General features: G+C 39.2%; 1 long non-coding RNA gene across 2 annotated transcripts; it reads left to right on the top strand.

Annotated features, from left to right (window-relative positions):
* The first annotated feature begins 17,291 nt into the window (after positions 1 to 17,291).
* On the top strand, positions 17,292 to 26,536 carry LOC149234884 (uncharacterized). 2 transcript variants are annotated; one of them, XR_016246136.1, is made up of 3 exons: positions 17,292 to 17,906; positions 25,327 to 25,416; positions 25,860 to 26,536. It is a non-coding gene; the product is annotated as an uncharacterized LOC149234884 (long non-coding RNA). The 2 variants fall into 2 exon arrangements; XR_016246135.1 differs by lacking the exon at positions 17,292 to 17,906 and having other exon boundaries at positions 25,229 to 25,416.
* The last annotated feature ends 372 nt before the right edge of the window (positions 26,537 to 26,908 follow it).

Genomic DNA, 26,908 nt, shown 5'->3' with positions numbered 1-26,908 from the left:
ACCAAAACTCCATGGCCACGGGGCCATAAACAGGGTCATCAAACCCTTAAAGCACCAAGCTCCCCGGAGCCAGCTTTGGGGCTCTCATCATAAATTGGATGCATCCATACGACGGGATTAAGTTAAAACCCATACCTTGGCCTATTCAGAGTCCAACGATATGACTCATTGACCACCAGTGGGTCTCAAAGTCCTTCCTCAGACTCACTGACTATTCCCCCTCTAGCCATCCTTGGATTAATGCCCCAATTTGAAAGCAAACATAACCTTTTATAAACACGTAGCCTTAACTAGCCAAGTGGCACTCACTAGAGCCATGTTGTCACACCCCTACACCTGCGGTAGTCTTCCAACCGCTTGTAGCAAGGTGCGGCACCATCGAACGCGTTCTTTTCACCAATACTAACATTCGTGGACTACGCCTACTTTCACATTAACATACTTAGCTTGTGTTTTGCAACTAAGTAAAAGCAATTATCCTTTATACTTAATGAAGCCCATACTCATTCATTATCATCATGCAATTATACCGAGAACAATAACAATTGCAAACAAGTATAAAGGGGAGGGGCAACTCCCTGTAATGTGAGTCTGCCCGACAATATATTATATCAGTTTTTCAATAATACAATCACCAAGTATACTTGGCAAAACTCCAAGTCTATACTTAGAATATTTTACAACCAAGGCATAGAACAACCTTTTACAATCATGTGCACCCTTGCACAAAGAGAAGTGCTCACCCGAGCCACTTATACCTCCCTACCAAGTCCTGCACAAACAACCCGAACCTCGACACGCTTGCCTACACTCCAACCGGCATAAGAAACTCCAAATCTGCACTTGGGTAGAGCGCATGAGCTATGCGCAGCTCCTCCTCTTCCTTGCGCAGATTTTACCCCTTCCTCATGCGCATAAGTGAATGAGAGTTCGAATGATTGATGAACAAATGAGCTTAAAGCTCCACATACTTATACCATATTCAACGTGGGATTACATGGGGTGTGCAGCCCCATGGCCGACCCCACAACCACTCATAACACATGCCCATATGTATTATTTACAAGTCGGTTGCACATGTTTCTAACATCGCATATGTGCTCACGTCCAACACTTAGTCGCATTAAGTGTTCCTTGTTTTGTCGCATTTTATGCCGCATTTCCTCCGCACAAGTGTCGCACCCGTTGCACATTTCCTCCGCGGACCTGTGCGCCCGCCCGCGCACCCGCTCTCGTGCATGACTCGTCGGTGCCTGTTGCACTCTTCTCCCAAAGGCCTTACATCCTCCTCCACCTGAAATCATTGTCGTCCTCGACAACATACCATCCCGGTAGCCATCCACCAAGATCATCACTCATCTGTGATGTGAACTCCCCTTCACAAGGCAACCACCCTTGCAACATATGTAGGGACTCTTCTCCAATATGTCTCGGCTTAATGACCAGCTGCCACCAAGCTCACCATACCAAGGCATGCACCTCCACGGTATGCTCTCCATAAGATGTCATCTCGATCCATATGTCACCATGTGAACCTCTGTCATGATACCCCAGCATAATGCCAACACATCTCTGTACACTACGCGTCCTCATGTCTGAACTAGTTGCGTAGCTAATCCAACCATCATGCTCAATCCATGAGAGTGAACATCCTCATGCCATCATCAGCTGTTCCTCAAACATCTGCCACATTCTTGACTCCTCAAGAATCTATCTCCAATCCATGCTCAGGTCCATGGAAACTCCATCCATCTCATCTGCAACATGTCATGATGCTTGATGCCAAGCCATCCTTGCACCATCAGCCATACCTGCTCAAACATGTTTAAGGGCTCACTGCCATGAGCAGCTAACAATAAGCCCCATCTTCTTCATCCATCTAAGAAGATGTAGAGGGAGTAGAGCCTGAAGGCTCTCCCTCACTAATCAACTCGATCCACCTATCAGGATCCTCAATCTCCATCCTTTGTAGATAAGCAACCCGGTCTTCCTTCTGGACATCTAGCCTCACATATACCTCATCATCATCATCATCATCCTCCACTAGCTCTAGCCTCCTTGTCAAATCCAAGATGCTATCTGAAAGTGATCTAATGACCAATGACTGCTCGGCAAGCTTTGTCTCAACACTAGACAACCTCTTGTTCATCTTCTCCTTATCCTCCATTTGCATCACTCCCAATTTACAATCAGGCCTTGTCACACCAATGGGTACATCTTCCCTTCCATCATAAATGTAGAGCTTCTTCAAATTTGGAACGATCATAGCATCAAATTGTTTCATGAACTCCATACCCAATACAGCTTCATAGTCATCAATCCGCACTATAGTGAAGTCCACCTTCCTAGTCCATTCACCAAGTGTAGTGTCCACCCTTTCAGCTATACCAAGAATCTCAATAGGAGGAGAATTCACTGTCTTCATTTGTGCCTTTCCCGGTACAAACTTCGGCCCAATTCTTCTCGCAGTATCTTCGCTCATGAAGTTGTGAGAAGCCCCACTATCCACCATAGTGAGCACATCAGCAGCCCCAAGCTTCATTCAAACATACTCCAACTTGTTCCTTTCAGGATCCCTTCTAGAGGCCACTTCTGTAGTAGCAGAAGCACCAAGTATCTGCATCATCCCCACAGAAGCATCTTCATTCTTTCCATCAGACTGTGCAATAGCGGCCACCTTCGGTTTAGAGGGTCAATTCTTCACCATGTGTGGTCCTGCACATATCCAACACTTCAAAGGTTTTCTTCCTCTTTGAACCATCATCCGATTTCAAAGCATCATCCTTCTACTTTTCTTTCGGCTTGTCAGACTTCTTTTTCTCATCAGAATTCTCATCATAATGATACACCAACCTATCAACCGCAGCAAAAGCCTCCTCAAGTGTCCTAATCTTCTACCTCTTCACCTCATTGCATGCCCCAGAATTCAACCAAATAATGAAGTTGAACACCTTGTCCCTTTCCGCCATGTCGGGAAGTTCCAGAGCTACACTTGCAAACTCTCGCCGATATGCTTGTAGGCTTTCGGTTTGCTTTATGTACTTAATCTTCGTCCTTGCTTCCCACGTTTCATCTGAGGACTGAAATGGGTCTGCAAAGCCTTCTTCATGTCATCCGACGAAGTGATGCCATCAGCACTGCCATTGACAATCTGATCCACCCTCCTTCGCCACCACATCTTAGCATCCTTTGTTAAGAACTGAGCAGCCACCTTGACTTGTGTCTCACCATCAGGTAGACTCAACCGTTCCAAGTACTGTTCCATGTCCCATAGAAAGTTGCCAAGAGTCTTTGCATTCCTTGTGCCATCATAAGATTCTGGTTCCTTGACCTTCACATGAGGCACTCCTCCACCTGAGTTATGCCTCACGGCCTTCTTCAACACCGCGATCTCATCCTTGGCTTCATCAAGAGATTTTTTTACCTTGTCAAGAGATTCCTTCAAGTTCACGATCTCTGCAAGACCCTGATCCCTTGCTTCTTCAACCTCCTTGACCCTTATCTCGAGTTGTGTACACATAAGATCAGTGTACTCATGCTGCGTTCGGAGCTCATCAAGTTCTTCCCTTAGCTTCGAGCTGGCCTCTTGCTCCTTAGTGAGCAAGTCCTCCCTCGTTTCCCAAGAAGACTCCATGGCTTCCATCCTCTGCAGTATTCTTTCCATAAGTGATAAAGTCTCGGCTTCATGGCTAGACCCAACTTGAGACCCGGCTGCCATCTCTAACAGCTTCTTCTTCCTTTGCGATCTAGTCTCCACCATCCAACAGCTTCACCGAACCGAAGCTCTGATAAGCTCTTCACCGAGCTCTGATACCAACTGTCAAGTTGTGTATCAGCTTCAAACCTTCATGAGAAAACCATGTTCTGATACCAACTGTCACACCCCTACTCCTGCGGTAGTCTTCCAACTGCTTGTAGCAAGGTGCGGCACCACCGAACGCGTTCTTTTCACCAATACTAACATTCGTGGACTATGCCTACTTTCACATTAACATACTTAGCTTGTGTTTCGCAACTAAGTAAAAGCAATTATCCTTTATACTTAATGAAGCCCATACTCATTCATTATCATCATGCAATTATACCGAGAACAACAACAATTGCAAACAAGTATAAAGGGGAGGGGCAACTCCCCGTAATGTGAGTCTGCCCGACAATATATTATATCAATTTTTCAATAATACAATCATCAAGTTAATTGGCAAAACTCCAAGTCTATACTTAGAATATTTTACAACCAAGGCATACAACAACCTTTTACAATCATGTGCACCCTTGCACAAAGAGAAGTGCTCACCCGAGCCACTTATGCCTCCCTACCAAGTCCTGCACAAACAACATGAACCTCGGCACGCTTGCCTACACTCCAACCGACATAAGAAACTCCAAATCTGCACTCGGGTAGAGCGCATGAGCTATGCGCAGCTCCTCCTCTTCCTTGCGCAGATTTTACCCCTTCCTCATGTGCATAAGTGAATGAGAGTTCGAACGATTGATGAACAAATGAGCTTAAAGCTCCACATACTTATACCATATTCAACGTGGGATTACATGGGGTGTGCAGCTTCATGGCCGACCCCACAACCACTCATAACACATGCCTATATGTATTATTTACAAGTCGGCTGCACATGTTTCTAACATCCAATTTAAAGGTGCTCACGTCCAACACTTAGTCGCATTAAGTGTTCCTTGTTTCGTCACATTTTATGTCGCATTTCCTCCGCACAAGTGTCGCACCAGTCACACATTTCCTCTGCGACCGTGCGCCCGCCCGCGCGCCTGCTCTCGTGCACGACTCGCTGGTGCCCATCACACTCTTCTCCCGAGGGCCTTACACATGTGGTCCCCAAGGCATACTTTTCACTAAAAGGACACAACTATTTCGTTTTTGTTAAGAATTGCGCCCCCCTACCCTTTCTGAGAAGTGGACTCCATAGCCAACCTTATTTTATTATTACTATGATATTTTATTACATTAGTTACAGTTCAAACTCTAAATCCTCACAACCTTTATAGGCTTAAATCAATAGCTAGGCACATTGGCCCCACAATATATTTAACTTTGTTACATAGGTACACCGGCCTCATAAAAGCATTTAGGCTCACGAGCATAAATAATAATATTTAATTAAGTTATGAACAACATGGTATTACAACAAGCTTGGCAGTGGGAGATCCCGCTAAAACAAACTTAAGTGCTTCATGTGGTTGCTTCTGAACAACTGTGTTCTCATGTGGGAGAACTTCATGAAAAGAGGCATTCAGGGGCCTAGAATCTACTATATGTGGGCACTATATGTGTAGTGATGCAATGGAATCGGTGGCCCATCTTTTTCTCACCTACCCATTTGCAGTATCCATCTGGATGGAGGTGTTATCTATCCTTCACATCGAAGCAAAGGTGGAATATTACTCTACGGAAATCTGCCTAGGAAAATGGACCGACGGATAACAGACATATCAGGCCCTCCCTTTTTATATCGCTTGGGAAATTTGGCAAAGCAGAAATGCAAAAGTTTTTGAGCTGTTTGATTCACAAGTTTGAAGATAGTGGAATACTTCCTGGAGATTGGCCCATGGTCTCCAAAACCTCAACAAAGAATATGCAGATTCAGAGAAATTAATCGCCTAGGCTGGTGGGTTATTTTTGTGGTGCTTCTATTGGGATAATTTGTGGATGCAGAGCACACATTGCTTTAGATCGTGTATCGTCATATCATTTTAGCTTGTTGGGAGGTAATGCTACAAAAAATAGAGTGCAGTTGTTGGCCCTGTGGGATGTCCTAAAATGTGCTTATGGCTAGCCATTGTGGAGTTGGAAGTGTTTGGGGGCTCAAAACCGGTTATCAAATGGGCATAGAGATCTTCCAAATTTGGACCCCCCTCACTAGTCCACTGGATGCGACAAATCCAATCTCTCATGGCCACATTCAAGCATATTTTATTTGCTCACATATATAGAGAACATAATTCAATGGTTGATAGCTTATCTGAAAGCGGATGCTCTACCTTCCTGGATGTTATCTGTGACAAAGCCTTTGCTGATGGTTCCCTCCTTAGCGATGGATGCTTTTGCGTCTAAGAGTTGGCACACTATTGTGTTCCATTCGATCTTATGGTGACATTACGTGTTGGGTAATGAGCTGATTTCATGACAAAATTCTTTGCGGAATGGTACTTTTGGTGACACAGGTCTCCCTTTTCTGGTGTATTTTTTGATGATATTTTTGTTTTTGCAGCTCAGACCTGTCTGGGATTTTTTGGTAACGCAACTTAACATACTTGTTATACTTGTCTTTATGTCATGTCGTTTCTATATATTTTGTGAGTAGAAGGATGTAGCATTGAGGAGTGTGGTTGTGCTTCCCATTCCTGGACTTTTTTTCTAATCAATGGACAGTGAACAAAGAAACATGATTATTGTATCTAACTATTGTTCATAACAGATGGATGGTTTTCTTCTGGTTGATGATTATTGTATCTAACTATTGTCCATAACAGATGGATGGTTTTGTTCTGGTTGAAATATATATATATATATATATATATATATATATATATATATATATATATATATATATATATATATATATATATATATATATATATATATATATATTGTGGCCATCTCTTTGACCTTGAAAGCCCAATCTCGACTCAGGGAAAGAGAGTGAGGCCACGGTATGGTAATTTCAAATCCATTTTGTGAGTAAAGAAGAAGCCTAAAACAACGACAAGATAGCCATATATTTCCATATCCTAAACGCTCCTCTTCTCTGCATTTCCGACATGGTAAAATAAGCATAATACAGATCCACCAAACACATGTAAGGCATAACTCTTGCAAATGTTAAATACTATTTCAACAATCACTGCCATTGGGTTGCTCTTGGATGATAACACCCCAATCCCGTTGCGACACCAGCCAAAAGGTCACTTATTCTTGAAACTGCTTGGAATTTACCATTAAAACCTTCTTGCTTGGCACACAAAATAAACGAAATCAATTTGAACAAAATTTGAAATCACAAAAATCTTAATTAAAAAAAAGCCATACAGAGCAATGATGACAACTCATTATCGTTAAAACAATTTGAACTATATTTGATCCCTACAATTTCTGGGTAAGTCCTTTTGGTTGAATTGAGAGAAAGGGAAAATTGGAGAGAATTAATAAATGAGTACCTGAACTTTGCATCTGCCCATCCCTTCTAGAAATTGTTGAGTTGTAAACGCTACAGCTAAAGTCCTAATTACCATCCATGAACTTTCCGATCCAATCAACGGTATCACAACCAGAGTTGAGTGAGAAATTATAGCTAATTCCAACACCTGATTCATAAATTTTGATATATCAGAACAAACCTCAATATCCACACATCCCTAACTCCTAGGCTATAAATAAAAATTAAAACTTTTTTCTCAAGCATTGGATACATTAATGTATTGAATTCTCCCTAAGAAATGACCCCATAGCGAATCCTCCTATCTCCGTCTATAGTATTGGATGTACAGGGCCGTGAACATGGCTACAAGCCCAAGAAATGGGAAATTGTACAAGAACAAGACCTGCAGCAAAAGCCCTAATCACAAATAATGTGTTTTTATAGGGCCTGTGAGAAGTGAAGGTTCGGCCTATGAGAGGCAAACACACCCCAATGGTAATCCCCAAAATACTAGAAGTGATTTCTCTAGCCACCACAGAAGTAGCACAACATAACGCTATTGCTGGAACAACTATAATGTTCATGCTCCAAGAATCTGTCATTCTGCACACAAAAATTGAATCCAAACTTCATACTTCAATCAAACGCTCAATAGACCAGATATCTGGCTTGGTATCGAAACACTTATGCAGTAGTTGTAACATTATTTTCCCACGCAAGTAAAACCTTTGGTTTGTGTATTGGCATCTAACATTTTGCGCAATGGAAAGTCTAAAGTCAAAGACGATTTCTAATGGGAAGTTGCAACACGGCAGTTGCAAGAAAAATACGCACAACAAAAGCATTGGATACATTAATGTATTGAATTCTCCAAGGCTTCAGGCATCCTCTAGGCCATAACCGAAACTGAGTTCCCACCAAAACTCCGTGGCCACAGGGCCATAAATAGGGTCATCAAACCCTTAAAGCACCAAGCTCCCTGGCGCCAGCATTGGGGCTCTCATCATAAATTGGATGCATCCATACGACACGATTAACTTAAAAACCGTACCTTGGCCTATTCAGAGTCCAACGATATGACTCATTGACCACTAGTGGGTCTCAAAGTCCTTCCTCAGACTCACTGACTATTCCCCCTCTAGCCATCCTTGGATTAATGCCCCAATTTGAAAGCAAACATAACCTTTTATAAACACGTAGCCTTAACTAGCCAAGTGGCACTCACTAGAGCCATGTTGTCACACCCCTAAACTTGCGGTAGTCTTCCAACCGCTTGTAGCAAGGTGTGGCACCACCGAACGCGTTTTTTTCACCAATACTAACATTCTTGGACTACGCCTACTTTCACATTAACATACTTATCTTTTGTTTCACAACTAAGTAAAAGAGATTATCCTTTATACTTAATGAAGCCCATACTCATTCATTATCATCATGCAATTATACCGAGAACAACAACAATTGCAAACAAGTATAAAGGGGAGGGGCAACTCCCCGTAATGTGAGTTTGCCCGACAATATATTATATCAGTTTTTCAATAATAAAATCATCAAGTATACTTGGCAAAACTCCAAGTCTATACTTAGAATATTTTACAACCAAGGCATAGAACAGCCTTTTACAATCATGTGCACCCTTGCATAAAGAGAAGTTCTCACCCGAGCCACTTATACCTCCCTACCAAGTCCTGCACAAACAACCCAAACCTCGGCACGCTTGCCTACACTCCAACCGGCATAAGAAACTCCAAATCTGCACTTGGGTAGAGCGCATGAGCTATGCGCAACTCCTCCTGTTCCTTGCGCAGATTTTAACCCTTCCTCATGTGCATAAGTGAATGAGAGTTCGAATGATTGATGAACAAATGAGCTTAAAGCTCCACATACTTATACCATATTCAACGTGGGATTACATGGGGTGTGTAGACCCATGGCCGACCCCACAACCACTCATAACACATGCCCATATGTATTATTTACAAGTCGGCTACACATGTTTCTAACATCGCATATAAAGGTGCTCACGTCCAACACTTAGTCGCATTAAGTGTTCCTTGTTTTGTCGCATTTTATGTTGCATTTCCTCCGCACAAGTGTCACACCCGTCGCACATTTCCTCCGCGCGCCCATGCGCCCGCCCGTGCGCCCGCTCTCGTGCACGACTCGTCGGTGCCCGTCACACTCTTCTCCCAAAGGCCTTACATCCTCCTCCACCTGAAATCATTGTCATCCTCGACAACATACCATATCGGTAGCCATCCACCAAGATCATCACTCATTTGTGATGTGAACTCCCCTTCGCAAGGCAACCACCCTTGCAACATATGTAGGGACTCTTCTCCCCTATGTCTTGGCTTAATGACCAGCTGCCACCAAGCTCACCATACCAAGGCATGCACCTCCACGGTATTCTCTCCATAAGATGTCATCTTGATCCATATGTCACCATGTGAACCTCTGTCATGATACTCCAGCATAATGCCAACACATCTTTGTACACTACGCGTCCTCATGTCTGAACTAGTTGGGTAGCTAATCTAACCATCACGCTCAATCCATGAGAGTGAACATCCTCATGCCATCATCAGTTGTTCCTCAAACATCTGCCACATTCTTGACTCCTCAATAATCTATCTCCAATGCATGGTCAGGTCCATGGAAACTCCATCCATCTCATCTGCAACATGTCATGATGCTTGATGCCAAGCCATCCCTGCACCATCAGTCATACCTGCTCAAACATGTTTAAGGGCTCACTGCCATGAGCAACTAACAATAAGCCCCATCTTCTTCATCCATCTAAGAAGATGTAGAGGGAGTAGAGCCTGAAGTCTCTCCCTCACTAATCAACTCGATCCACCTATCAGGATCCTCAACCTCCATCCTTTGTAGATAAGCAACCCGGTCTTCCTTCTGGACATCCGGCCTCACATATACCTCATCATCATCATCATCATCCTCCACCAGCTCTAGCTTTCTTGTCAAATCCAAGATGCTATCTGAAAGTGATCTAATGACCAATGACTGCTCGGCAAGCTTTGTCTCAACAATAGACAACCGCTTGTTCATCTTCTCCTTATCCTCCATTTGCATCACTCCCAATTTACAATCAGGCCTTGTCACACCAATGGTTGGCACACCAATAGGTACATGTTCCCTTCCATCATAAATGTAGAGCTTCTTCAAATTTGGAACAATCATAGCATCAAATTGTTTCATGAACTCCATCCCCAATACAGCTTCATAGTCATCAATCCACACTATAGTGAAGTCCACCTTCCCGGTCCATTCACCAAGTGTAGTGTCCACCCTTTCAGCTATACCAAGAATCTCAATAGGAGGAGAATTCACTGTCTTCATTTGTGCCTTTGCCGGTACAAACTTCAGCCCAATTCTTCTCGTAGTATCTTCGCTCATGAAGTTGTGAGAAGCCCCACTATCCACCATAGTGAGCACATCAGCACCCCCAACCTTCATTCAAACATACTCCAGCTTGTTCGTTTCAGGATCCCTTCTAGAGGCCACTTCCGTAGTAGCAGAAGCACCAAGTATCTGCATCATCCCCACAAAATCATCTTCATTCTTTCCATCAGACTCTGCAATAGCGGCCACCTTCGGTTTAGAGGGAAAATTCTTCACCATGTGTGGTCCTGCACATATCCAACACTTCAAAGGTTTCTTCGTCTTCGAACCATCATCCGATTTCGAAGCATCATCCTTCTTCTTTTCTTTCGGCTTGTCAGACTTCTTTTTCTCATCATAATGATCCACCAACCTATCAACCACAGCAAAAGCCTCCTCAAGTGTCCTAATCTTCTGCCTCTTCACCTCATTGCATGCCCAAGGCTTCAACCCAATAATGAAGTTGAACACCTTGTCCCTTTCCGCCATGTCGGGAAGTTCCAGAGCTGCACTTGCAAACTCTCGCTGATATGCTTGTAGGCTTCCGGTTTGCTTTATGTACTTAATCTTCGTCCTTGCTTCCCATGTTTCATCCTGAGGACTGAAATGGGTCTGCAAAGCCTTCTTCATGTCATCCCACGAAGTGATGTCATCAGCACTGCCATTGACAATCTGATCCACCCTCCTTCGCCACCACATCTTAGCATCCTTTGTTAAGAACTGAGCAGCCACCTTGACTTGTGTCTCACCATTAGGTAGACTCAACCGTTCCAAGTATTGTTCCATGTCCCATAGAAAGTTGCCAAGAGTCTTTGCATTCCTTGTGCCATCATAAGATTCCAGTTCCTTGACCTTCACATGAGGCACTCCTCCACCTGAGTTATGCCTCACGGCCTTCTTCAACACCGCGATCTCATCCTTGGCTTCATCAAGAGATTTGTTTACCTTGTCAAGAGATTCCTTCAAGTTCACGATCTCTGCAAGACCCTGATCCCTTGCTTCTTCAACCTCCTTGACCCTTATCTCGAGTTGTGTACACATAAGATCAATGTACTCATGCTGCGTTCGGAGCTCATCAAGTTCTTCCCTTAGCTTCGAGCTGGCCTCTTGCTCCTTAGTGAGCAAGTCCTCCCTCGTTTCCCAAGAAGACTCCATGGCTTCCATCCTCTGCAGTATTCTTTCCATAAGTGATAAAGTCTCGGCTTCATGGCTAGACCCAACTTGAGACCCGGCTGCCATCTCTAACAGCTTCTTCTTCCTTTGCGATCTAGTCTCCACCATCCAACAACTTCACCAAACCGAAGCTCTAATAAGCTCTTCACCGAGCTCTGATACCAACTATCAAGTTGTGTATCAGCTTCAAACCTTCACGAGCAAACCTTGCTCTGATACCAATTGTCACACCCCTACACCTGCGGTAGTCTTCCAACCGCTTGTAGCAAGGTGTGGCACCACCGAACGCGTTCTTTTCACCAATACTAACATTCGTGGACTACGCCTACTTTCACATTAACATACTTAGCTTGTGTTTCACAACTAAGTAAAAGCAATTATCCTTTATACTTAATGAAGCCCATACTCATTCATTATCATCATGCAATTATACCGAGAACAACAACAATTGCAAACAAGTATAAAGGGGAGGGACAACTCCCCGTAATGTGAGTCTGCCCGACAATATATTATATCAGTTTTTCAATAATACAATCATCAAGTATACTTGGCAAAACTCCTAGTCTATACTTAGAATATTTTACAACCAAGGCATAGAACAGCCTTTTACAATCATGTGTACCCTTGCACAAAGAGAAGTGCTCACCCGAGCCACTTATACCTCCCTACCAAGTCCTGCACAAAAAACCTGAACCTCGGCACGCTTGCCTACACTCCAACCGACATAAGAAACTCCAAATCTGCACTTGGGTAGAGTGCATGAGCTATGCACAACTCCTCCTCTTCCTTGCGCAGATTTTACCCCTTCCTCATGCGCATAAGTGAATGAGAGTTCGAATGATTGATGAACAAATGAGCTTAAAGCTCCACATACTTATACCATATTCAATGTGGGATTACATGGGGTGTGCAGCTCCATGGCCGACCCCACAACCACTCATAACACATGCCCATATGTATTATTTACAAGTCGGCTGCACTTGTTTCTAACATCGCATATAAAGGTGCTCACATCCAACACTTAGTCGCATTAAGTGTTCCTTGTTTCGTCGCATTTTATGTCGCATTTCCTCCGCACAAGTGTCGCACCAATCACACATTTCCTCCGCGCGCCCGTGCGCCTGCTCTCGTGCACGACTCGCTGGTGCCCATCACACTCTTCTCTCGAAGGCCTTACACATGTGGTCCCCAAGGCATACTTTTCACTAAAAGGACACGACTATTTCATTTTTTTTAAGAATTGCGCCCCCTACCCTTTCTGAGAAGTGGAATCCATAGCCAACCTTATTTTATTATTACTATGATATTTTATTACATTAGTTACAGTTCAAACTCTAAATCCTCACAACCTTTATAGGCTTAAATCAATACCTAGGCACATTGGCCCCACAATATATTTAACTTTGTTACATAGGTACACCAGCCTCATAAAAGCATTTAGGCTCACGAGCATAAATAATAATATTTACGCCGTAAGGCGTTCCCTCTGAGAAAGACATCCCTAAGATGTGACGTGTGCGATCCTCAGCCATTGATTTTATGTGTTAGATGATTGGAGTGTTTTCTGCCGTTCATTTTATCTGTTTTTTCATAGAAAAAAATGGTTTTTCCATGGTAATGGGACATGAAAGGCCAGGCCTGGCCTGCTGGCGATGAGACTCTTCGCAGAGACTATTGGCAGAGACTCTTCATGGCAAAGACTCTTCATAGAGACAATCGTCAAATGCAATCTGCAGTCCTTGGCTCACATCTCGCAGCATCAGCGCGCACCGCCGCTAAGCGCACGATGGAGTTTCTCCGCTTAAGATTTGCTTTCTCTTTTCTTCTTTCTGCTTTTGTTTGATATAGAAATTGTACAAAGCGGAAACTTCCAGAGACATCTGTGGTGGTTGTTAACTTATTGATATCTCATCATGTGCGTTTGATGGATTTATGTTCATTTCAATAGGGTTTTTCAAATTTCGCGATTGGTTTTTCTCAGCAGCACCATATTTTCATGTGCGAAGCCTTTGAAAGCCAAAAGAGGGATACGTGATACGGTGATACATCTATCTCCGACCTCTCAATACATGATGGTATAATAAAAGCAGATGTACAAACATTTAGTGTAGGAAGGGGCTTGCAGCCTTTTTTTTCTATACAGCACTTTAGCCCTGAGGGTAAAATTATTTTTACATAACAGGCACAGCTTGTAATTTGATTGTAAAAAATTGATTTCCTTGCTGCTTTGCCATAGCTGCACACCTCACAATTCTTATGCAATTTCCATTTCCATTTTCAGATTTTCCACTAGGTAATTGTGTTTTACATGCCAAATTTTTCAAAATGGGGGTGAAGAGAATTGGGTTAGATCTGAATAAGTAATTGAACATAGCTCCAAGATTTTTTATCTGGAGACTCCAGTGAATTAGGTTATTTTTTGTTTGCAAATGAAGGGATCTGTTGAATTCATCAAACTGGTAAATTTTGAAGAAATAACTAATTGTTGCCAATCAAAATGCATGGCCAGTTTAATGAATGTTCCACTGATTCAATGAATGTTGGACTAGTTAAAGTCACACGACATCAGCAATAATACAAGTTTGACAGTTTAAGTTACTGACAGTTTTATCAAAAAGCAGTTGATTTTTTTTTAAAAGACTTCATAACCTGGACGGGAGTTTCGTTTTTCTCCGCAAAAAAATATTTAAAAAAATTAAAATATTGGAGTGTTGTAAGTGTTTTGTAGGGTGGAAATGAATTCAACACCATCAACCATAACTAAAGCACTTAAAAAAATTGAGAGTTTTTATTATAATTTTACTAGATCTTTTATTATTTTCCAAACTAATTTATAAATATTTTTCTGAAATTACTGTAATGGATTCAATCTGTGAGGCCACCCTCATCTTTTCACTCAATTTTGATTTATTCTTTAATTAATGAGTTCATGAATGGAATCATGCTGTCTTAATGCCGTCATTCTATTTTCACCCAATTGATTTTTCCATTATTGAATTTATTTAGTGTTCCATTTTGGTGCCAGAAACTGGAAAGGTCTACAGAATCTGATTGTGTACAACCGAACTCTGGGCATCTGCACAGTATATCTGATTATGTACGGCCAAACTCTGGGCATACGAAATGCTGTGAAGATACGTACTGTCTAATGGTACATCTCCCAAGGAGAGTTCCACTCCGTGCACATTTCGAAAATTGCTTTTTTAAAAGATAAGTCTCAGGTATAGGGAAACTTGGATTTTTCATGGAGTCTCAGAGAAAACCCTTATTGCTTTAAGATTTCAAATTAAACATTTATAACAAGAATGTCAAAGTGCTGACAAAAGAGGTTTCCTTTATAAACCTTGATCACGATTCAGTGCACTGGCTGTTAGAAAATCTCAATGCTGAGATGTTTCCAAGTTCCCTTACAATTCTTTTGGGTTTCTCTTTATTTAATTTCAGTAGCAGTTATTTTTTCTATAACTTATTAACTTGTGTTATAGACCAAAGTTGATTGGATTTCTTTTTATTTAGTGGTGGTTAGAAAATCTCAATGCTGAGATGTTTCCAAGTTTTTTTACAATTTTTTTTAGGTTTCTCTTTATTTAACCTCAATAGCAGTTTTCCTTTTTCTATAACATATTATAGACCTATCTAACTTGTGTTATGGACCAAAGCTGATTGGATTTCTTTTTATTTAACCTCAGTAGCATTCTCTTTTTCTCTATATCCTATTATCAACTTATCTGCCTTGTTTATGGAACAAAGTTGATTAGTTTTTAAAGTTTATATGTTTTTCAGCACAGTTGACATTACACTAATTATGCATGCATTATTTCTCTTTAATTCATTCAATATAATTTGATTCAAAACATTACTTCCTTTTAATTGATATAATGTAAATTGATTTAATGAAAAATTGTTGAGGCAATAATATGTAGTTACTTTGATTTTTGGTTAGGTATACTCTGAAACAAAAGAAGCATTATTTTGTAATAATGACTTTTTATTGGAAATTGAAGACTCCTTTGTGTAGGATTTTAATGGATAATCAGATACAACATATTTGTTGGTTTGAAGAATATTAAAAGATACCAGCCTAATCACAATTACAAACTAGATAGAATTGAAGATAGATTTACCCATATTGAGCTCCACCTCTAATGTAAACCAGTTTCACATGATCCTCTAGATGAGTGATCTCGATACTGTTTAGATACTTGTGTCACAATGATAAAGGAAGCATTATTTTGCAACAATTGATTCTTTATTGGAAATTGAAGACTCAGTTAGGTGGGATTTTAATGGAAATGTTAAAAAGATACTAGCTTAACCAGAATTACATCCTAAATAGAATTGAAGATAGACTTGCCCATATTGAGCTCCACCTCCAGTGTAACAAGCTTCACATGATCCTCCAAGATCGAGTGCCCCTAATACTCTTCAGATCCTTGAGTGATTATCTTTAGTTTTTGTTTTCAAAGTTTATGCATGGACAGTTTGGTCATGCTAGAAACTTTGATACTTCTTGAATTTTGGACTAATTATACACTTCATTGGTAAGTTGTCAAAACCCTCTACCCTCCTGGTAGCTTGAAACTTATTTGTTGACATATAACATGATAAGGATTGATGAGTGTATATGGTTTGCATGATTTTTGAAGGCAATACAACCAAAAACAAAGAGGAAGAAGACTACACCAACTGATTAATTGATTCAAGGAAAATGCTTATCCATAAATTGATTCAATGAAATTATGTAAAAGGTACAAGATTTTTTAGTATGTTTGACATGATACTAAATATTTGATTGGCTTCTTATGGTCTTAGCTAAAAATTTTAAAAGCTAGAGATAAAGATCAAGCTTTTTATTTAAAGGAGCACTATAAATATTGAAATTTTAAAACTTTATTTTTAATTAATTTTATTTAAAATATTAAATTTTTCATTTATATATTTTAATTTTTTACTTGAATAATATAGAATTACAATTTCATTATTTATTATATAATTAAAATCTAATAACAATATGTTTTTTTTAAATTAATTTCACTTTATTATTCTATCTTAATCACTACCAAATACATTTATTGTACAATAAACTATAAACTATTATTACTGCATCTCATTTATGAATCCCTACATAATTATTTGAGTATCATTCTCTTATTTACTACTTTATCTCTGCAAATTCCAGTTGTCAATTAGTAAGATACACTATTTTATAATATTTTACAGATTTTAATTACTAAATATATTATATGATAATATGAATTATGGGATAATATGAATACCATTATCTTATTTACTGCTTTTTCTCTACAAATTCCAGTTGTCAATTAGCCCAACACTATTTTATAAATTTGAATTACTAAATACATTATATGATAATAAATAACTCTATATTATTTATATATATATATATATATATATATAATTAATTACTTAATTAATTAATTAATTGCCTACCAAGTTTGCTTTGCTTAAAAATGCAAGCTTCTTTGGTTTTATATTCGAATTCTGCATTTTATGTTAACCACATTACGCATAGACCATCACCAAATACTAGGCTGTATGCATAAGCAACAACGAAATGTGATATGTCAATTTCGTCTGGGCATGCAAGTCACGCACTTCATGGCCGATAGAAATGTTTTATTAAAATTTAAGGAACTATTTTCTATATAAAAGTAAGTCCATCCCACTACACATCTATTACCGAACTGAAAAAGATTAGTGGGTCAATGGCGAGTGGTAGGGAGTACATTTAAAATTCGAGATATTTCATAATTGCTGGGCAGCAGATAGAAAACTTATCCTGTAGATTTAAAATCTGAGACATTTCATAATTGCTGGGCAGGAGAGTGCTCGGGCATTTTTAAAAGAAAACTTATTCTATTCTCTTAATAGATTCACAGAATCTTCATCAATAAAATGGCAGATGTAATTTAATAATCGATACAATTGCAAGTTAAGCCTGTGATCCACCAAAGACAGGATTCCATATTTATTTTATAGCACTAACTGGAGATGCATATAATAAGCGAAATATTTTCCATAATTATACTTATCAAACAACTCCCAACTCAAGAGTGAATTCAACTGTTAAGGACATACAACACATGGTTTCCGCTTTAACTCCAAGGATGGTTTAAGAGCAGTTGGATTTGCTTTTCACAGGTACGGCATCCATTTTATTTTTTTTATAGTAGATATATGGAGTTTTTCGGCTGGCCACTGGCCCAGTACACGTAGGCATCACAATATTTTTTTACTAATCCTCCGCTGATACACATAATTGCTAGCTTTACATGAGTTTTATACTAAATTCGAAACAAATGTCACAGTCTGTTGACACCTAATCCGAAACGGATGAGGTGAAGCCGGACAGTCATCTAGAAGATGAACTGATCTGTTTTGTAGATGTATAAATAATAATCGTCTAACGAAAAAAATCATTCAATTGTTTCTTGCGCTCATTAATTGCTGGAGTTACCCTGACCTGACATGGTATCAGAGCTCAGGTCCCAGTCCCTTAAATTAGCTGTAACCCCTGCCTCTGCCTCTGCGCTCTCTGGCCTGAATAGGCTGCCTCTGTCATGCGTTTTATTCAGGCAATTCGCTGCCCCTCTCTGCGCTGCCTCTGACATACCTGCTCTGACATACCTGAGCGCCTCTGTGCGGTGAGCGTGGAATGGGCTGCTGAATGTGAGCGTTTTCTTGTTGATATTGAACACCTGAGCGTTTCTATCACTGATTGCTCTCATTCCCTTCTGCATTCGAGTAACTGGCGACCATCACTGCGAATACCATCTTGCAAAAGACGACCATGAGACCTTCTGTCTTCTGCTGCAGCCGAGACTGTGGTGGTGTGAGAAAGGCGATCTCTCGACCTGATGCGGTGATATGGTGAGTGACCGCGGTGTCTCCATGTTATTGCGTGACTGATGGTGACTGCGTTGAAGACATGGTAACCTGGTGCATTTGAAAAGACTGTTCTAATTGGTATCGCTGCGCTTTTTAAAGAGACTGTTCTAGCTGCGTTTTTTAAAGACACTGTTCTAATTGGTGGGTAAAAGCATGTTAATGTGTATCACTTTTTCCCTTTTTGTGGCAAAGAAGTTTTATAAAAATAAATGGAGTTGGAATGTTTACTCTTAAATTCACAAAATCATAAAAAACTAGGTGGTGGTAAAAGAAGACAAAACATGTCAATTTAAATTCAATTTCATATCATATTTTTTCTAATTTATTCATTTTCTTTAAAAGGTATCATTAATATTTTACATAAAATTTTAAGTAGTGACAAAACCGCGACCCCCCATTTCTCTATTGATTTATGTTTTTTAATTCCAATTTCTTTAAGAGATGTGTTGTAAACATTCTAAAGATTGCTAAACAAAATTAAAAATAAAAAGTAAACATATTTTTTAATTATTATTAAAATACTAGTAAAAATGATCATATTTTCGTATATATAAAACCGCGACCCAAGAAACTACCCTTTCAAGTTTATAAAATCATTTTTTTTAATAGAAATTTGAAAATAACATATAACAAAATGTTAAAACTATTCTTTGAAATTTTTTAAAATATATTTTTTATTTTTTATAATAAAATTTTTAATTATGATTATAATAACGTATTTTATATTATTCAAAATATAATATATAAAATTATTTGTTTAGAAATTCTACTTCTATTTTTTTATATATATTTAAAGAGTTTTAGCATTTCATTTAACTTTACATCAAGTTATTTATATTTTGTGAGTGATTAACCATAGCTTTTACCAATATTTACTATCAGTTGACTAATTTGCAAATTTAGTATTTACTTTTTATAACATTATTTATATTTTCTAAACCCATTAAATAGGTTCACTGTAGCTTTTACCAAAATTTATTGAGTTAGCTTTGTTACAAATTTAGCATTTATTTTTTATAATTAACAAGTATGAAACTCAACTCATTTAATTGATATTTTTGTATTATTTTTTTTTATCTTTTTTTATTTGAGTACTTTTTTTCTTTTGCCATATAATGAGACACATTAACATGCTTTTACCCTGGTATCGCTGCGTTTTTTAAAAAAAGACTGTTCTAATTGGTACCCCTGCGTTTTTTTAAAAGACTGTTCTAATTGGTATTGCCGCGGTTTTTTTAAAGACTGTTCTATGATGTGGGTGCCTCTGAAACTTACGAATGGTCTAGTGATTTGCAGAGCTTGGAAGCTGCTGATGCCTTAAATGGTGGTGTTGAGAATTCCGTGTATTGAATCTTAGTTCATTCCAGCATATGTCAACGGGCAAAGACAAGGCCGAGTACTGGAGGAGCCATTTCAGATGGGGTATAGTATAGCTAACGAGAAATCGATATGTGTTCCACCTCTGGGCAGCGGCTACCATGGCGTGAAACCCCCAGGATACCACAGCGTTTTCATATGAGCGCCCTTTTTTGTTGAACAGTGATATACATTGATATATATGTGAGAAGTGATATGTATATGAGCGCCCTTTTTTGTTGAACAGTGATATACATTGATATATATGTGAGAAGTGATATGTATATGAGCGCCCTTTTTTTGTTAAACAGTGATATACATTGATATATATGTGAGAAGTGATATGTATATGAGCGCCCTTTTTTGTTAAACAGTGATATACATTGATATATATGTGAGAAGTGATATGTATATGAGCGCCCTTTTTGTTAAACAGTGATATACATTGATATATATGTGAGCAGTGATATATATATATGCTGATGGAATGGTAGAAGAAAAATAAAATGCATAAGGCTATCATATAAGGATTTTTTTTCTCTCTCAACAGAAGTGTTTTTGGCAGAGATATTTTTTTTTACAGAATGCATTCAATCATTTCAATGGTCGGAATAGTTCTCACTGGCAAGGAGAACTATTCTGAATGGTCTCGGATGGTAAAACACACCCTCATCTACAATGAGCTGTGGAAAGGTGTGTGTGTCGGAGAAGAAGACAGAGACCCTGTGCAGCCCACATCAGACAAAGAACTCGCCATTTGGGAAAACAAGAACAACAAAGCCTTTGCATTGATCACAGCATCTGTCAATGAGGAAGTAAGTCGTCATATTTCATCCTATTCCACTGCCTTTGAAGCTTTACAAAAGCTGAAAGAACTCTATGATACACATTCTGCACTTGAAGTTGTTCAGCTCATGATTAAACTCTTCACTCTTGAACTGAAAAATAATGATCCTCTTACTCTTGCATCTGAAATAAAGTCTATAGTGCATGATATTAAATCCACTAAGGTTGAGCTGGATATCTCTCTTATTGCCTTTCTCAAAGCACTCTATCCTACCTACTCTAACTATCTTAAGTCTTTACAAGCAAATGGAAATATGAAAGATATAACCTTTGACACTCTTGTGAAAAAGTTTGTTGAAAGAGAGAAAGCCTTTGGAAAGAAAACAGTCCCTGAATCTTCTGAAGAGACTGTTTGCCTTGCTCATAAAGAAAAGCAGTCTGCTCAAGATTCTACAAGAGGAAGAGGTGGACGAAGAGGAAGAGGAAGATACTTCAGAGGCAGGGGGGGCAGGCATCCTCAAGCAGAAAAGGCAGATCTGCATTGCATTCGCTGCAAACGAAATGGATCACATGATGCTTCTACATGCAAGCTACCATGGGACAAGATTGAGCAGAGAAGAAATCAGCAGAAAGGTAAAACTGATGACTCAGACAAAGGTAAAGCACCTGAATCCGCTCACTATATTGAGGCACAATGTAACATTGGAGTAAATGAAGATTTGTTTAATGCTTCACTTGCTTCTTCGAAAAATGACTGGTTGCTTGATTCAGGAGCAACCTGTCATATGACTCATAGGAGAGATTTCTTTGAAGATTTCACTAACAATGTTGATGGAGCAGTATACTTTGCAGATCAGTCAAAAATCAAGCCATCAGGGCTTGGCACAATCAGGCTTAAACTGCCTGGTCTTCCAGACTTTCTTCTGGATCATGTTCTATATCTCCCACAGTTGAAGAGAAACTTGTTGTCCCTGGTCCACATCCGCCAGCAAGGTCACTCCATTCACATGTTTGATGGCAAGCTTGAGGTAAGAAAGGCATCTGACCACTCACTTGTCATGAGGGGTATAGAAGAAGAAAGACTCCTTAAACTGCAAGGAACCTCTGCTCATGCACAACATTTCTCATATATTTCTCATCATGAAAAAGGTGCACTTTCATCAAGTTTATTATGGCATGCTAGATTTGGACATTTAAACTATGATAGTCTCCGCTTGTTGAAGAAAAATGGTGTTGCTGGTTTGCCTACAATTCCTAGAAAACATAAACAATGTGATGGTTGCATTTTAGGAAAGCACAGCAAATAGTCTTTTCATGATTCACATTCAAGAGCACATAGGAAGCTTGAACTTATTCATTCAGATTTATGTGGTCCAATGTCTGTTTCTTCTGCAAATGGAAATAAATATATCATGACATTTATTGATGATTACACCAGAATGTGTTGGGTTTACTTATTGAAGAACAAATCTGATGCTTTTCAAACATTCAAGAATTTTCATAAGTGGATTGAAAATGATGCACAATCTCATATTGGGTCTATTCGCACTGATAATGGAAAAGAATATACATCAAATGAATTTGAACACTATCTTCGCCAACATGGGATTAAACATCAAACAACTGTGCCTTATAATCCTCAACAGAATGGTGTAGCTGAAAGAATGAACAGAACAATTTTGAATATGGTACGATCCATGCTTTTCTTCAAAAATGTAAAGACAATGTTTTGGGCTGATGTTGTTCTATGTGCTGCATATATAAAGAATAGATGTCCATCTAGTGCTATAATAAACAAGACTCCTTATGAATTGTGGTATGGACATGTTCCTTCGGTAAAATATCTCAGGATTTTTGGTTCCACCTGTTATGTTTTAATACCAAAGGTACATAGAAACAAACTTGGTGCTAGAAGTCATAAGTGCATCTTCCTGGGGTATTCAAACACATCTAAAGCATACCGCCTTTATGATGAAGTAAATAAAAAGTTTGTTTTATCTAGAGATGTCATTTTTCTTGAATCATCCAAATCTGACAGTGTTGTTGAGCGGCAACTTGATCGCTTGGATAGATTCACAAAACCGAAATCATTCCAAGAGTTTGATAATCAGATTCCACATCTTGAAGGGGGGATTCCTATACTAGATCAACATGTGGAATCTCCTTCTGAAGAACAATCTCCCCTGCATGACACTCCAACAACGGATGATGCTTTAAGTGATGTAATTGATAGAATTGGGAGACTCAATCTTAATTCAGACCCAACTCAATCAACAGAACAGCCTGGACCATCTCAGAAAGGTCCCCCAAAGTGGCTGACAAAGACACTTGAAAGTGTTCATCCTGATGAAATTGGAAAAACAGGAACCAGAAATTCAAACCGACAAGATGGAGGTGAAGTAGATAACTCTAATTCACCTGTTGATATGGATGTTACTTATGATTGTGAATAGAACTTATCTACAGATTTTGAACCAACTTCCTTCAAAGAAGCTGCTTCTCATGATGAATGGAAAGAAGCGATGCAGAAGGAGTATGATGCCCTCATAAAGAATGGCACTTGGAAGCTGGTTGATCCTCCATTTGGAACCAAACCAATTGGCTGCAAGTGGGTCTACAAGAACAAGTACAAAGCTGATGGCTCACTTGACAAGCACAAAGCTAGGCTTGTGGCAAAAGGTTTTGCACAGAAGGAAGGGGTCGATTATGAGGAAACTTTTGCTCCCACAGCAAAATGGGCCACCATCCGGACACTCTTTGCACTAGCTGCTCAGAATGGTTGGAAAGTCCATCAAATGGATGTAAAAACTGCATTCTTGAATGGAGATCTAAAAGAGAATGTTTTTATGTCCCAGCCTGAAGGATTTGCTGTGAAAGGACATGAACACAAAGTATGAAAACTTGTGAAGTCCTTGTATGGCCTCAAACAAGCACCACGAGCCTGGTATGAAAAACTAACTGAGCATCTTCTGAAACTCAACTTCAAACATTTTGATCTTGATGATGCAACTTTATTTGTCAAGAAAGTTGGCAAGACAGTTGTATATCTTGTGGTATATGTAGATGATCTTTTAATGACAGGGAACAATGAAAGCTATATTGCATCCATAAAGAAAGAATTAGGAAATTTTTTTGAAATGACTGATTTGGGCTATGTTCATTACTATCTTGGCATTGAAGTAACCCAACATCCAAAGTCCATATTTCTTTCTCAAAAGAAATACATTGGATATTTGTTAAACAGATTTGGCATGACAGAGTGCAATCCCCTTTCTACTCCAATGGAACAAAACTTGAAGCTCACATCTATTGAAGGAAAGGAATTTGAGGATGCAACAAAGTATAGACAGATTGTAGGAAGTCTCATCTACCTCACTACTACCAGACCAGACATTTCATTTGTTGTTGGAATCCTCTCCAGATTTATGCAAAAGCCTTGTGAGGGACATTGGTCTGCTGCAAAAAGAGTTCTAAGGTACTTGAAGGGAACTCAAGACCTTGGAATCAAGTATACACAGGTGGACGACTTCAACTTGATTGGATACTCTGATTCAGACTTCGATGGAGACAAAGAAACTGGGGTATCTACTTCAGGATATGCTATGAGTCTTGGATTGGGAGCTGTCTCCTGGAGATCACGCAAACAATCAGTACCAACAGATTCCACAACAGAAGTAGAATACGTGGCAGCAGCTGAAGCAACGAAAGAAATTGTGTGGCTCAGGAAAATTCTTGAAGATTTGCAAGTAAAACAAATACAATCTACTCCACTCATGATTGATAACACCTCTGCAATAAAGTTGGCCAAGAACCCAAAGTTCCATGATCGTACTAAGCACATCAATACTAAATATCATCTGATCCGACATCATGTTGAGGCCAAAACAATCTATCTCCGTCATTGTTCCACAAACGAGCAAATTGCAGACATCTTCACCAAAGTGCTTGGAAGAGAAAAGCTTGAAAGATTCAGAATGATGCTTGGACTCACCAACATCCCTTCAGATTAAGGGGGGGAATGTTGACACCTAATCCGAAACGGATGAGGTGAAGCCGGACAGTCATCTAGAAGATGAACTGATCCGTTTTGTAAATGTATAAATAATAATCGTCTAATGAATAAAATCATTCAATTGTTTCTTGCGCTCATTAATTGCTGGAGTTACCCTGGCCTGACACAGTCAAATTTTTTTAACTAGGAAAGATTGGGCGAAAAGATATTTTAGATGATTGAAATAGTTACGCCGTAAGGCGTTTCCCTCTGAGATTAACTCCCCAAATTGCTTTCGTGTCAAAATATGTGTCATTGGATTTTGGTGTTAGACGATTAGGTAATCCTTATCCGTTGATTTGAATTGAGCAAGGCCAGCCGCAACTGTTCGTTCGATCGTTCGATCCTGCAATAACTGTCCACTATCTTCCTTACCCTGCAATAACTGTCCACTATCTTCCTTACGAACCGTCAACCGACTTAATTTATTCTATCGATAATATTTTGCTGCATGAACAAGGGTTTTCTTCATATTTTCAGGTTATGCAGTTGGTATTTCGCAGGCAGAGGCGCAGCAGATCATTAATCCCCTGCAGCGGATCAGTGGTTTTCCGGGCTCAAATTTGTAAGGTAGATATCGTATTATTGTACTCACCATTCTATATTGTACTATCTTTTCAAAATTTTCCTTCGGTCTTGATACTCAATTACTGCAACACAGCAGGACCTACAAGAAACAGTCTATTATCGCACACAAGAAATTGCCTATTGTCGCAAGAAATTTACAGGAAAGAGTTTTTTTGCAGGGCGGAATCAAAGAATAAAATAATGAGAATTCTTTAAGCCAATATTTCAAAAACAAAGCTTCTACTTTTATAGGAAAAGAGTAACTAATCCATTCCCTGTGTATCGTCAAATTTGAACTATTTACATTTTGTACAGCAATGTGAACAAGTAGATGTAAAGGCAATTGCATTTTCACCAATGATTTTTGTATTGTATCATCTCTTTAAAAATTCCCATTGGTCTCGTTACTTCCATTAATGTATTCCAGTTGTATTTTCAATAAACAGTGCATTTTCACATGCAAGAAACAACCCCATGGCAAGAAGTTTACAGGAATTTTATTTTTGCATGGCGGAATGAAAGGATAAAACCATGAGAATTCATTAAGCCAATATTTGAAGTCTAACTCATTTCTAAAACGATATACTTCCATTGGGAAAGAGTAAGTGATTGTTTACCCATTGGATGTGCTATATTAGAGATCTGGCGAAGTCCTTCAAGCACATCACATTCTCCCACATTTACAGAGAGCAGAATATGGTGGCTGATCTACTATCGAAACGTGGCAGATCTATCATGCTGGCGAAATAAGCTACAATTATTTTGTTAATGGATCCATTTGTAGCTCTGGATGTTTCAAATATAATGGTATACACTGCATTGTCTGTCTGCCCTTCTAAAGCAGAGACAGAGTATCATCATCGCTGAAATAAACAAGGAAAGATGTTCATCGGGTTTTTTATTGAGTTGAGAGGTTTTGTAATTCTGTCTTTCTTTTATCAAAATTGAGATTTTGCTAATGTAAACCCAAATTTATCATGTAAGCCCAGCCTTAAGCAGATTAGAGCTCTATCCATAGAGCAGCAGTTGTAGTACTGTGTCATTTTGGATTTCAGAAGGGTGAATATTGTAACTATTTTTTCTTATTATAATGAAAGATAGCCTGTTTTTTCTTTTGTGAAAATAGGTAATTGTTTACACAACTGGGATTGGGTATTATAGAAATGTATGCGCGGCAGATGCAACACAAAATTCTGTTGTGTACAGTGGTGATTTCAAACGGGAAAAGCGATATTTGATGCATTGCAGTGCCTTAGCCCAAATTATAGTATAGGTATTTCGTCAAACACTTTGTGCACAACCTCAAACAAAGGCAAATTGCTTCGTTTAAGCGTGTGCTTCACAAGGGTTTTCACACCGCCATTGAACCCATTATGGGTACCATTTTAAAGTTCACAATCAACATAATGAGCATACATTGTACCTTAGGCAAAACTAGAGTTAATCAGCAAAAACTTAACACCGACAAAGCAAACAGAAACAAACTTGTTTCAGG

This window comes from Pinus tabuliformis, chromosome 8 (assembly GCF_031772625.1).
Source record: "Pinus tabuliformis cultivar Carrire ecotype Pingquan chromosome 8, CPIR1, whole genome shotgun sequence".
NCBI lineage: Eukaryota > Viridiplantae > Streptophyta > Pinopsida > Pinales > Pinaceae > Pinus > Pinus tabuliformis.
Note: the sequence above shows the minus strand (reverse complement) of the source record. Positions and strands in the feature narration are given on the sequence as shown.